This window comes from Tyto alba, unplaced genomic scaffold (genome assembly GCF_018691265.1).
Source record: "Tyto alba isolate M040663 unplaced genomic scaffold, T.alba_DEE_v4.0 Super-Scaffold_23, whole genome shotgun sequence".
NCBI classification, from domain to species: Eukaryota; Metazoa; Chordata; class Aves; order Strigiformes; family Tytonidae; genus Tyto; species Tyto alba.
Window position 1 is genome coordinate 748,557 of NW_024881297.1, and position 12,319 is coordinate 760,875.

At 49.8% G+C, this 12,319-nt stretch overlaps 1 protein-coding gene across 6 annotated transcripts in view; it reads left to right on the forward strand.

The window, feature by feature from the left end:
- Window positions 1–12,319, forward strand: part of SHROOM3 (shroom family member 3) — a 163,143-nt gene that overhangs the window by 101,235 nt on the left and 49,589 nt on the right. The window contains exon 1 of one of the 6 annotated variants that reach the window (XM_042796828.1): window positions 10,096–10,151. The exons of the other annotated variants lie outside the window; for them this stretch is intronic. The gene's annotated coding sequence lies outside the window, so the exon portion shown is untranslated. Of the gene's footprint in view, window positions 1–10,095; window positions 10,152–12,319 lie in introns of those variants that run through there. 6 annotated transcript variants of the gene reach the window in all.

The window sequence follows — 12,319 nt, forward strand, 5'->3', positions numbered from 1 at the left end:
GACTGGGACATGTGGTGGAGGAACTGACAGCGGGAGGGTTGTAAAAAAAAACCCTGGTGAATGAAAGACTCAAAGTCTGAAATAGATAGAGGATTCAGTGGCAAAAAACAAAGCAAAACACATTGTTCATCTGATTTCATTCCAAAACACCTGAAAACAGTGCCATTTATTTTTAACTTTGTAAGTGAACCAGTAGACATTTCCTGCAGATATTTCATTAAACAGAACCAGTGTCTGTAGTAAATTTTTGACCAGCTATAGTTACAATCCCATTTCAAGGTCAAACAACCTGTCTCTGAAAGGGAATCTATTTGAGAAGGAGGATAAAACTCATAAGCCTGTGAGCCCATTTTTGTTGCCCCAAAGCACAGCGCAGCTATTGCGGCTTGTACCTGCAATGAGGAGCAGCCTCTCCCTCGTGACTGGGACAACTGGAACTTTACCCAGCAAGGTCAGCACAGGGTTTTTCCCTTCCAGCATCACCAGAGATAAAGGAAAAAAGAAGTTATGCTGATTCATGCTGTCTGTTTTGGAGTGTAGCGCATAGCTCTCGATTAGAAAGGAAATTTGAAGTGCTGTGCATCCTGCTTTGGAGTAATCAGAGCTGAGGGGATCTAGAGGCACCCAGCATAAGGTCTTCCATTCATTTTGGCAACTTTGGATCAGACATCATGTCCACAGCACCTGGAAGAGGGATCTTCCCTTTATTTAGATGATCATTTCCAGCAGGAGAGCCCAGAAACACGTCCAGGTGATGCTCAGCGCATTGGAGAATTTCAGACTGCACTTCGTGGATGTGTGCGCAGCGAGCAGGAGGGAAACTCATGAAGTAGCTTTGCCTCCTATCCCTCCAAACTGCGACATGCTGGAAATGCATTTGTCCAGCTTATGTGGTTTTAGCCCTTAGAGCATCTTGCCTTTACCTGCCCGTCTCTTGCATTGCCGCTTTGGATGGTCTCACAGCTTGCAGATCTTCCTGCTGGATATTTTAGATACTGCTCTTATGCAGCTTAAGCCAGATGGCCTGTTCCCTTTTGACACTATATCTTCTCTCTGCCTGACTCTGGGGACTTCTCTGCAGAGATTTGCTGATGCTTTCCTTGCTTTCTCACCTCCCGCTGAAGTGCTTTCATGCCTCTCCATGGAGGCATGGCTGTGGCTAATGCCAGGGCACTGTTGCTATGCTTTCGTGGGCTGAAAGAAGAGCACACCATTTCTCTTTTCCAGCTCTCCTACTCATTCTCTGGCTGATTTCTCTCTCTCACACACACAGCTGTTTTGCAGGTCAGCTGCATACAGCATTTGGGTTGGCAGGGGCTGATCTTCCTGAGCCATTACTGAATGCTGGAATTTCCCTGAGTGTTGACTTGATGACTGTTGAGTTCCTTTTCTCATTCCTGCAGTATGTGGTTTCATAGGGAGCGGCTGGCTGTTGGCTCAAGTTTCTTTGACTATACTTTGTATACATTTTCCATGAGCAAGGAGGAAGACCAAGCACCAGATAAAATCCTGCTGTTTGCGGATAACAACGGATAACATTGTTGTTCAAGCAGACATTTGCATAAGAGATATGAAAACAGCCCCATTCATACCCTTTGGTGACGGTGCTGGGTCTTACAACTGCTTTGAAATTTGAGGTGGGTTGTTGCTCGATTGCATAAGGTGACTGGCATTGCCATGGCTTTCTGCAGGCTGCAAGTGCACTGGACTTACCTGTCCTGGGTCAGCCCGCCAGCAGTGGGAGGATACGGATGGCATTCCTGCCACTGCTGCAAAGTTCCTGGTGTCCTGGGGGAAACTATAGACTGCTTAGGGGTGTCTCGTCTACGGATTTCAAATGATGGAAGGGAAAATATCTATTTGCACTCTAGAGCAGGCTTAGCCCCATTCTTACCTGTAAAGCAGGGACGATTTAGCAAAAAAAAATATATTCCAAATGCCTTTCGGTAATGAATAAGCCAAAAGATGGCCTTTTGCCTAGAGAAAATACTGACGTGACACTGAAAAACAGAATAGCCCAAAAGTGCATTTGCATGTACAGCACCATACAGGGCAAAGACTGCACCAACCAGTTTTTATACCTGTGAGACCTGGATTTATTCAGTCTTTCCGGTGAAGACAAACAGCGTTATCATTCCCGAGTGTGCTTGTGGCTTGCAATGAAAAGAAGGCTTTCTTTCCCAACGCTCAGAGGAACCAGGGCTGATGCTCTCCTATCACATAGGGACCTTGTCCTGTCTCTTTGTCCCTAATTAATAACATCCTGTGCTGATTACTGGTGTCACACAGTAGCTCCCAGTGCTGCCCACTCACTTATTTTGCTCGTGCTGCTACACCAGAGTGGCAAAACGCAGCAGATTTGAGGCAGCAAGGAAGCTGTAATTTAGAAAATTCTCCCTTAGGTGGATTCTGCTAGGAGCTACTTTAAGACTTGCACAGGTGTCTGAGGTGGCATGATGTGGCCCATGGCTCTGCCCTGCCCGGGACACCCCCACGGTTATGGTAGGGATGAGTCCCTGCCACGGGCTTTCATGGCTTGGCTGTAGTGAAGGGGAACTGAATGTTTTCTCTTTTGCTGAGCTCCCAGTGTTTCCATGCTCTCACGCACTGGAGCTGTTTGCATGTTTTCAGCAAATAATGCTTTATTACTGTCTTGGTGAAAGGAGGAAGGCAAAATTAAAAAAAAAAAAAAAAAAAAAAGAGAACATCTTGTGAACCTGCTGTTCTCAGATCTCTCCGATAAGGACAGGTCCAAGTGCGTGAGAAGTTTCCTACTCCGAGATTTATTTACTTCTGAAAGAAAAGCTACCTTCATCTCATTATTTTATTTTCAATACAGGTTTTAATTTGGTGAGAAAATATCTTCCCCATAAAGAACCTATTCTGCCTCATTAACTCCTATAAAAAGCATCCCCCCCCAAGCTTGGAATGTTAAAAGAAGCATAAATTAGGGCTAAGTTTGTTGTTTGCCGCTTTAATCAACAAACAACCTTAAAAGGGACCCACAAAAGGTTCTGTAAACTAAATTTATTAGTGAGCAGGAAAACAGGCCTTCAGCTGTGGCCTCCTCCCCCTCCCAGCCCCCTGAATTTGGAGGGGGGTGGGTTTTTGGAGTGACTGGTTTTGTTTACAGTGTCTTACTCTCTTAGGCAGGTTGTTGTGGTCCCATAGATCTCTGTCAGACTTTTGTGATGCAGCTGAACTGAAGTGACTTGGGACAGAGTCTGTTAATTAGGTCTTCAAAGCCGCCTTTTTTCCTTCTCTGTACAAATGTCCTTTTTTCCTCCTCTTTTCCCTAAATCTGCTTGTCAGCAGCTCAGAAGGAAAGAGGAGGTTTTTCACAGCAAGAGAAAATTGTCATTCTGTCTGCCTTCCTTTCACCTCTCCAGGATGCTAGAGGAAAAGTAGATGCACATCTATTTTTTCTGCCCTTTCCCTCCTCATAATATGTTTAAGAGGCCTTCCTCTATTTCCTCCTTCCACCATCATCATTAGCATCATTTATATCTTAGGGATATCTCCAGTCACAGCGTGGTGCTCACAGTGATTGCAGTACCAAGAACCGGGGAAAACCTTAGGGACATAATTTCGAAGGTTTCGGTGCAGAGAACAGGATAGTTGGATAAAAGCATTAAGAATTAACTTTCCTGAGCCGGCACATGTGAATATGTAATTTCTTTCTGTATTCCCATTGACGTAACTGTGAATTTCCTTACAAACCTCTTGCATTCAGATTCATTTCAATCTTAAACCAATTTTTCACTGGTTTTATTTGGGAGAAGCCTCCATGAGAAAAAGTAATAATGGATTTTGTTCATTCCTGCAGGGTTTGGACTTCCTTGCGTCTTAATTTTTTTTACAGTTATCTTAAGTTCAGTCTGAGATATGCAATGTAAGAGAGATCCAAGAAAAATCACTTTGTTCACTGGAAAAAATGGCCTTGACCCCTTAGAGAGCGGTTTCTGATATTTATCTGAACAGCTCCTCACCTTCCAGGAGTTAATTTGAATTGGAGATGAGCCAAGATGGGGAGTTTCTCTAAACTTCCCCTGGCTTTATGGGCTTGGATTCAAACCGTCCTGGCTCTGAACAACTTGTGGTTCAGGTTTGCAAATCTGAAAGGCAACTGGGCACATTTTGCAAAACTTGAACCTCCCCTGGAGTTTTGCTCTCCTCTGATTGATAGCCCTGGCTCCGGCCCCTCCTTGCTCTCGTTCTTCATGGTCTGCGGGCAGGTCAGTGTTGCAAACAACTCCTCAAAGGAAATCATCCTTCTTCAGTGCAGCCCATGTCTTATTTCAAAAACTCATTTCCTCTGTCCATCCCACGCCTTCCCTTCCTCCACCAGCAAACGTGACACAGGTCTCACATTTCACACCAGCTGCCCGAGCAAATGCACAGACTGGTGCAAATTTACTGTAGCCTGGCATCTGCATTGGCCAGCAAGCCCGGGACATAAATTACAGGCACAAGACAGTTTCCTTTTGGGACGTTTGACATTGTCTTTTCATCCTTCAAATAAGATCTTTTTCCCATTTCTGTGAGCCAGCTGTAGCCCAGCTCTGTGGCCAACAGCTCGTGTTGTGAGAAGCAAGAGGACAGGGAGGCAGGGGAGCGCGGGACGAGGGAGAGCGCAGGGCTCCAGGGCTCTGTGCCGATCCAACGCCATGCCGCGCTCTTCCAGTGCCATCGCCAGGGCCGCGGGGGCATGCAGCACTCCCCCGCCTCACAGGAGACAGCACAGGTTTGTTTAATCAGGAAGAAGGAAGTTTTCTTGGTTATCTGGTGCCCTGGGAGCGTGGCGTTTGCTGAGCACGGCAGCACCTGGGCTCCAGGCGCCAGGGAGCTGGAGAAGAGGAGCACTGGCTCCCGCGGGCTCCAGCTCTGCCGAGCGTTGCTGCGATGCAGGGCCTGGGTACAGCGGGGTGAATACAGGCTCCTCAGAATGCACTTGGCATTCACGTTCTCCGTGATACCTGGGCTTCCTCATTCGGTCAGTTAGCCTGCATCTTTCTTTAATTTGCTATCGGTCCTCTGACGAATTTCTTAATATTTATTTCCTTCTGGATATTTTGCCATTTGTTTGGAGGGGTTTTTTTGCCGCTACTAGAAAAGAGTGAAAGAAAATCCTCCAGATGAATGGCGGAGCCCTTTGTTTCCCTATAGCACAGTTATTCCTCTCATCTCTGGTGAAATAAATGGGGAAGGGGACGTGTGCGGAGTTATTTGTGGCATCGAACTGAAAAATGTGCTTGAGTGCTTTGCAAGTCTAGGGCAGTTGTACCCACTTCCCATGCACGTGCATTGATCCTGCTAATACGCAGTGGCCTCAGCTCAAGGAAACATGATGTGTTTATTCTTCCATCTCCGTTACCAAGTCCATCAGTGACATGAACTGAAGCAGCTTGAAAGCCTCCGTGACCCTTAGAAATGCCCCTAACCTGCATTTGACGAGGTGTGCAGCTTGTGTTGTGTGGTCTGCTGACCAGAATGCTAGATTTTATTTCAAAGTGGCCACTGACAGCGAACGCAAAGTGGGCTGCTGTAACTTGACCTGCAAATCACCGCGACGGTGGGTCAGTCCTCCCCTTACCACCCAGAGCTCGAGTTGTGATGGCTCTCACAACTGGTTCCCAACCATTATTTGCAAGAACGGTGCAAACATAGCCCTGGGGTGTCTTCATCTACTCCAAAGGCAAACACGGCAAATGCACATGAAGGTGGTGTGTACACAAGCTTCTCTCAGGCGATCTCCCCTCACTCCAGATCCAGCTGGCAGGCCCCGGGGCTGACGACAGCAGTGTATACACTAGCTGTTCGCTTTGACGCGGCACCTAAACTGAAATTGCCTGCCTGCTTTTCATCTGACTCTCACCGTTGCCCGGTGGGAAGGGGCAGTGAGACGGGCAAGGTCTTCACCGCATCCATCGAACATGTACTCGTATCTGCCTCTGCTGTATTTCACTCAGCTTCTAATGCAACTTGCTACAGTTGGGAGAAACACATCAGAAAGCCATCCAGGCACTGGGGAGTCCAGCTCTAGTTTCTTCAGTCTTTCTTTTAAGCCAAAGTATATAGCATTTTCAAAGGCGGTGGGAACACCAGGAGAACTGAGGAAAACCCACTGTACCAATGATTGTGGTTTGTTGAGGGAGACTATATGACATCTAGTCTTGGGCTTAAATAGGATTAAACTGCCATCAGAAGCAACCACCAAGCAAGAAACCAAAATCCTGCAAAACATGTTAAAAACAACCCTCTGAGTCCTCCCCCTGATTCTTACTCCTTGCGGGATATATCATTTGATACTGCTGTCACAAAAGTCACCTGGTGGAGAAATCACGCTTTGTTATATCTTTGAGGAATCATGCTTTGTTATATATATTCTTTCATTTGCTTGTATGGAAGGGCTTTTCTTTCCAGACGAAGCACTGAAGGGCTCGGCATTTAGCCTGGTCCCTGCTGGAAAAAGTCTTGGAGGCAGTTCAGTGGGAGCTGAGCTGTGCCGGAGGGGTGGCCCTGCTCTGCATGCCGGCCTGCACCCACACCGCCCTGTGACGCAGCGGCTGCTGAAGCACATACAGGACAGCACGCCGCCCAGGGCTGCTCCAGCCACACAGTGAAAAACCACTTTGCTGTTGAAGCAGGATCAGGAGAGAATTGCACCAAGGCCAAAGTGCAGTTTTCCAAGCTGACACTTGGCAGAAGGACCAGGTACCACCCAGCAAGACGCCAGCATGGCTTTAGATGTGAGCAGAATGGGTTTAGCTGGGTAAGGCCAGTGAGGCGTCCTAGCTAGGACACTGCCACCACCCCTCAGCAGGGCACTGGTCCAGTGATGGTGCAGGGGCTCAGCACATTCCCCTACAGCCTGGCTGTATCCTGCAGGACAATGATCCATGCGTTTTAGAGAGACATTGCCATCTCACCCAAACCAGAAGTAGTGTCGCTCATGCAGGAGAGACACAAGGGGAGCTGTGGACACCGAGCACCTCCTCGATGTGGCTGTTCTTCAGCCGGAGCTGCCCGCAGCACCTCAGCTCCCCAGCATGGATGTTTCCCTGACCCACGCCTGTTTAGTCTAGAAGGAGAGCTGTGGTCATGGCTCTGGGGCAGAATGGCTGGAAGTTGTGTTGAAGGTTTCCTATTGTCAGCGGTATGGGCTTGTTATGATCCCTCATAGTTAATTCCCACTTGGACTAGCTGCCTGTCATCTGCCTCAGGGTGAGTACCTGTGCTATCATAAGTACATAATGCTTAAATAAATACTCCAAGGTTATGGGGAGCCTCCGGTTTATGCTACGGGTGGTAACTTTTTTGTTGTTGTTTTTATCACAGAAGGACAAATGTTCATGCGCTTTTATGATTGCATCCCCCAAAAGGACTTTGTTTCATTGCCTGGTAACTTCTGGGAAACTGTTTACCACTTGGTATCTCTCATGCTGGCCAAGATGCAAAGTACACTTAAAGTGTTTAAATCTCAATAAAACCATCTGGAATCATTCTGTGAAGCAAATTATTGTGGGTCCATCTGGCTCCTAATGGAATGATCCTGAACAGGTGATGCACACTGCGTACACTGTTGGAAAATACAGCGTTCCACGTAGCATTCCAGTCAGAGAGAGAAATCATTGTTGGGAGAGGTGATAGCAAAAGTCATGCCTTTAACTGAATGACATTTGCAAGCAGGAGCTTTGCTGGCAGCAGGTAGTCGTGCTGGCTTGTGGATAAAGCGATCGGCTTTTTAGCTGGGCGATGGGTGTGTTTGCTTCGGGTCAGGAAGGGACCCTTGCCTGGGAAGGGAACCGCAAGGCAGGCGTCACCTGAGTAATCTTTCCTCACCATTATTACCAGGCTGTTGAATCTTGCTTCCAAAACCTGACCTTTCATGTCATAAGATGGCGATTTCGAGCTCTTGAAATTATTAACTCATTTTGATGGCGTATCCCCTTAGTCACGCGCGCAGGAGGAGTGTGTTGTTGTCCCCCGATGGAAATCTGACTGTGACGGCCATGCTAAGTGTGTAGTATGGTCCCAGTCAGCACAAACTGGGGTTGTATCCAGGTGTGACAGCACGCCAAATTTTATTGAGTCAAATATTTTTCACTAGGAAGCACAGGTGAAAAAAATGCGGGAAACGGTGTTTACTCTGCTGTGAGAGATGCCGCTTCATGATGGGTTTCGTAATTAAGACTCGTGGTTAACACTTACTGCCTTTACAGCGTCACCTCAGGTGTTCCTTCAGCATCTCACATTCTGGTTTATCACAGGCTCTATGATTTATGCATCTTGTTAAGCATTAAGCATTTTAGGCTGGTGGTTATGTGATAGCAGAAGTCAGCATGAAAAGTAGCACTGGCTGAGCATAATTTAACCTGATATAGATGCACCTGTGGAAAAGGCCATTAAACCACTTGGGATTAGAATATTTTAGTTCAAATAAGACTGACAGGAACCGTTTTAAGCTAAGACAGAATGAGTTACTTATGAACTGAAATAAAACTATCCACGTAACCTTTTATGATAGCTTAACAGTGAGTGAATAAACGGCTTCAGGGAAGCCAGTGCCTCTTTCGTGTGAAGAGCACATTGGGGAGTGGAATCCTTTCCCACACGAATTAAGGGCACATCCCTTTTCTTCCCTTTTCTATAAAATATGAATTTCTCCATCTTTAAAATAGGGATACTTTTGGATGGCCTTTGGATGTTCCTGGGTAGAAGATCCATTATGGCCCAGATACTGATGTTGTGAAGAGCAGCTTTTCCAGCACCTCGTTCAGTCACCTCTTTGCTGTCAAAACATATTTTCTTTCCTTCAGGGAGTATGCATCACGTTCTCCCCCCAGCCTTGCCATTTTCCTTCTGCAGGGCTCTCACGTGCTCCCAGCAGCCTGCGGAGGAGTTGGAGTTGAGTGGTGGTCAAGGCCGTAGAGTCAGGAGCCAGTGCCTTATTCGCATCTGTGTGCAAATCCAAAGAACGAGGGTGAATGTGGAGCCTCCTCTCAAGAGGATAGAGCTACCGGACAGAAAACCAGGAGGAGTCCTAAAGGAGGAGCCGGGGCACAGAGGGAGAGGAAGGTGTTAGGCATCGAAAGGGCAGGAGAGCGGATGGTGAGTGGCAGGGAGGGAAAGCAGAAATCACTTCCATTTCACTTGCAAAATCTGTCTTCGCTGGGAACGGGAAAGTGAAATTCTGTAGTCTTCAGCCAGGAAAGCTTCACGACATGAAGTCTGGCTGCTTTAATTCCTAGACATACACCAGCTCAGCTCAGTAGTAGCACTGTGCTCGTTTTATACCAGCCAAGAACCGGGCATCAAAAGTACAAATTCCTGCTTTAAACTTTAACTCCTCCCGCTGTGTGTAACATGAATCATTCCATAGCTTGAAAGTTTGGGGGTATTTTTAGTTATTCACGGCAAATATGAGGAATGAGAGGGCCGTATTTGCCTTGCCTCTCTCTGTCATCTTCCTTCATGAGATACAGCAGTTCAGCTTCAGGTAGCTTTTAAATTAATCGCGTAGCTCATTTGCTGGTTTAAATGTCCTGTATGAAACAAACCTAGTAGGTGACAGCAGGTGCTGTTAGAGCCTCCCCTGCATTAACGTGGCTCGCCGTGCCTGGTGGCACTCGCTCTCGAGGGCCGCGGGGTCGCAATAGCGCGGGCTGGGCGTGCGGCCAGAAGCACCCCCAACACAGCCTCGCATCCATGGGGCGGGGGGACTGGATTTGCACTGGGACAGGCCGGGGGGGTCGGCGGGAGCCGAGCGGCTGGTGGCATTCGTGCCAGAGGAGCTGTGCGGGGCGGGAGAGCTCGGTACCCGGCCGAGCCGTGCAGCGTGCCACCGCTGGATTGTCTACCCGGCCGCCGTGGGCCGGAAAAATCTGTGGTGGTAGTGGGTGGCAGCCCTCGGCCTCGCTGGGCGCCGAGGGGAGGCGGGGGGGTCCCGCACAGACAGCTCGGGGGAGGCTTCGGGCCTCCCCCGGCAAGGCCGCTACTCCCGGGGCCGGCCGGGCTCCCCCCGGGGCGGTGCTGGGGGCGGGCTGCCCGCCGCGGCACCTGCCGGGGGCGGCCGGAGGGCTCCGGCGCCCTCGCCCGGTGCGGCTGCGAGCGCGGAGCCGCCGGGAGCTGCCGCCGGCCCGGGGGCAACGGTGAGTGCGGGCCGCTGCCGGCGGGGAACCGGGTTAAGGGGGGGGGGGGGGTGGGGGGGGGGGGGGCGCGGAGAGCGGGCGGCACGGTCACCCGGGGTGTGTGGGGAGGGGGGGGTGCCGGATCTGTCGCCGCAAGGGCAGGGCAGGGCAGGGCGGGCTAACAAAGGGCGGCCCCGGCGTCCGGCTGGCAGCGGCGGAGCCTCCCGGGGGCAGGGCGGTTGGGGGGGTGGCCGCCCCCCTGCCTTTCCAGGTGCTGGCTTCGTGGTTGGTGGTTTTGGAGCCTCTGGATGCAGGGAGGGAGCCGTCGGGGGGGGGGGGGGGGGGGGGGGGGGGTGTGTGTGTGCAGGATCAGCCCCTGCCGTGCCGCGCTTCCCTCTGTCCGCACGGGAAAGCTCGGAGGGCTCCTCCAGGTGTGAGTTAAACCCCGTCTTTGTGCCCTGGTTGGACTCGGGCCTCTAGGACCCCATCGCTGAGCTGCTGCAGCCCGGTGCAGGCGGTGGGGTTTGGAGGGTCCCTCTGTGGCACTTTCTCTCGAGGAAATTGCTGGGCAGCAGGAGGTTTCGTGTTTGCCCCCGCCGCGTGGCTGTTGCGTGTTGTAGTAAGGAGTGGAGTGTTCTTGGAGGTAGTTCTGCTGGCAGACACCTTGCAATGAGATACTGGGACGGAAGCTGAGAAATTTTATCACCTGGTTGGAAGCACCCACAAACTCCTTAAAATGGCTAAGAGCGGGATTATATTCAAATGGAAAATTATCAACCAGCATCTTTCTTTGTAAATCTGGGAGGAATGTGACCCACAGACCTCATTTGCCTTTGCTCCAATTTTCTCCTCACCTTCTTCTGTCCAGATGGTCCCTTTTCCTCATTCCCTGCTATGAAGCCTTTTCATCCCAAACCTCAGCCACGTTTTGGCCTCTTTTGACCGGCAAACAGTGGGGTGAATCTCAGCAGCCTGGTGTATTTTCTCAGGAGGTCTGGCTCGGGTCCTGCTAGTTGAGATTTTCCTCGCTCCAGGAGGATCAGTGTTAGGGAGAAATCAATGCCCTAAAACTCCTTTGACTAAAAGAGGTGAAGTCTGGGCCAGCCTATACTTGGGGGGGAGAGAGGTGTTCCTGCAGGTCTGTAATATGGGGATTTAGAGGACTGAGAGCTTGTTGGCCCATGTTAAATGGTGCTTGGCACCTGTGCTTCTTAAATTGAAGAGGGAAGTTCAGTTTGAGTGAAATAAGGATTACTGTAATTTTCATGAGAAAGTTCAGGCTGTCATTTAATAATCACAGAGGATCTTCTTCCAGGGATCAGCAGGCCAGAAGTTTAGCTATAAAACATTGCTGAGAAGCAAACGACTACATACACAGTGTGCTCCAGCCTCCTTGGCATCACGGGGCAAAGCGGGCTGCTACGGCGGCAGGTGGGAGTCCTGCCCCTGGGAGACAAGCAGGCTGGGATTCTGCAGCAGCTGAGAGCCTCGGCAGATGGCCCTGTGGTCAGTAGGTGGCAAACAAGCAGACCCTGGCTTTTTTTATGAGAAGAAAAGCAGTGTGATATAGAGTCTCTGCATAGTGGCCTAGCTCTTGGCAGCGATGGGAGAAAAGCCGTGCTCCTTGCAGTGGGATGCAGTCGGTGTCGGTGAGCAGATGGGCTTGAGAAGGGTGCTGAGGGAACAGCAGTGCGGGGAAAAACATCTTTCCTGCATTTGTTTAGTTAGGGTGGGCCATGCTTTAACGGTAAGCCCTCTGGGTGAGCAGTCAGCCTTCGCCGTGGTGTTTGCAGAGCATCTGGCACAGTGGGGCCTAGTCCATTCCAGGGCTTCTTCACCTCAGAGGTGGTATAAGAAAATAAATAAGTGGGATATGATATCAGACAGAGTATTTTCTAATGCCACTCTTCCCTTGCCCAGTGTGATTCCCACCAGTATTTCTAGCGTGGCCAACATTTGTTTAGACAAAGAGTTGTTGTGGCTGGCACTGGGTGTTTGGTAACCATGGCTCAGTGTCTGGCCTTTGGACACCCAGGTGAAGCCTCTGCTTCTGGAGTGGCATTGCAAATGCAGGAGAAGGGATGAAGACTGAACCCCTGTTTTGAGGGCCCTGATTCAACAGCACACACTCAATTTTAAACCTGGGGTAAGCTGACTTGACCCTTAGCATGGATTTCAGCAGAACTAAC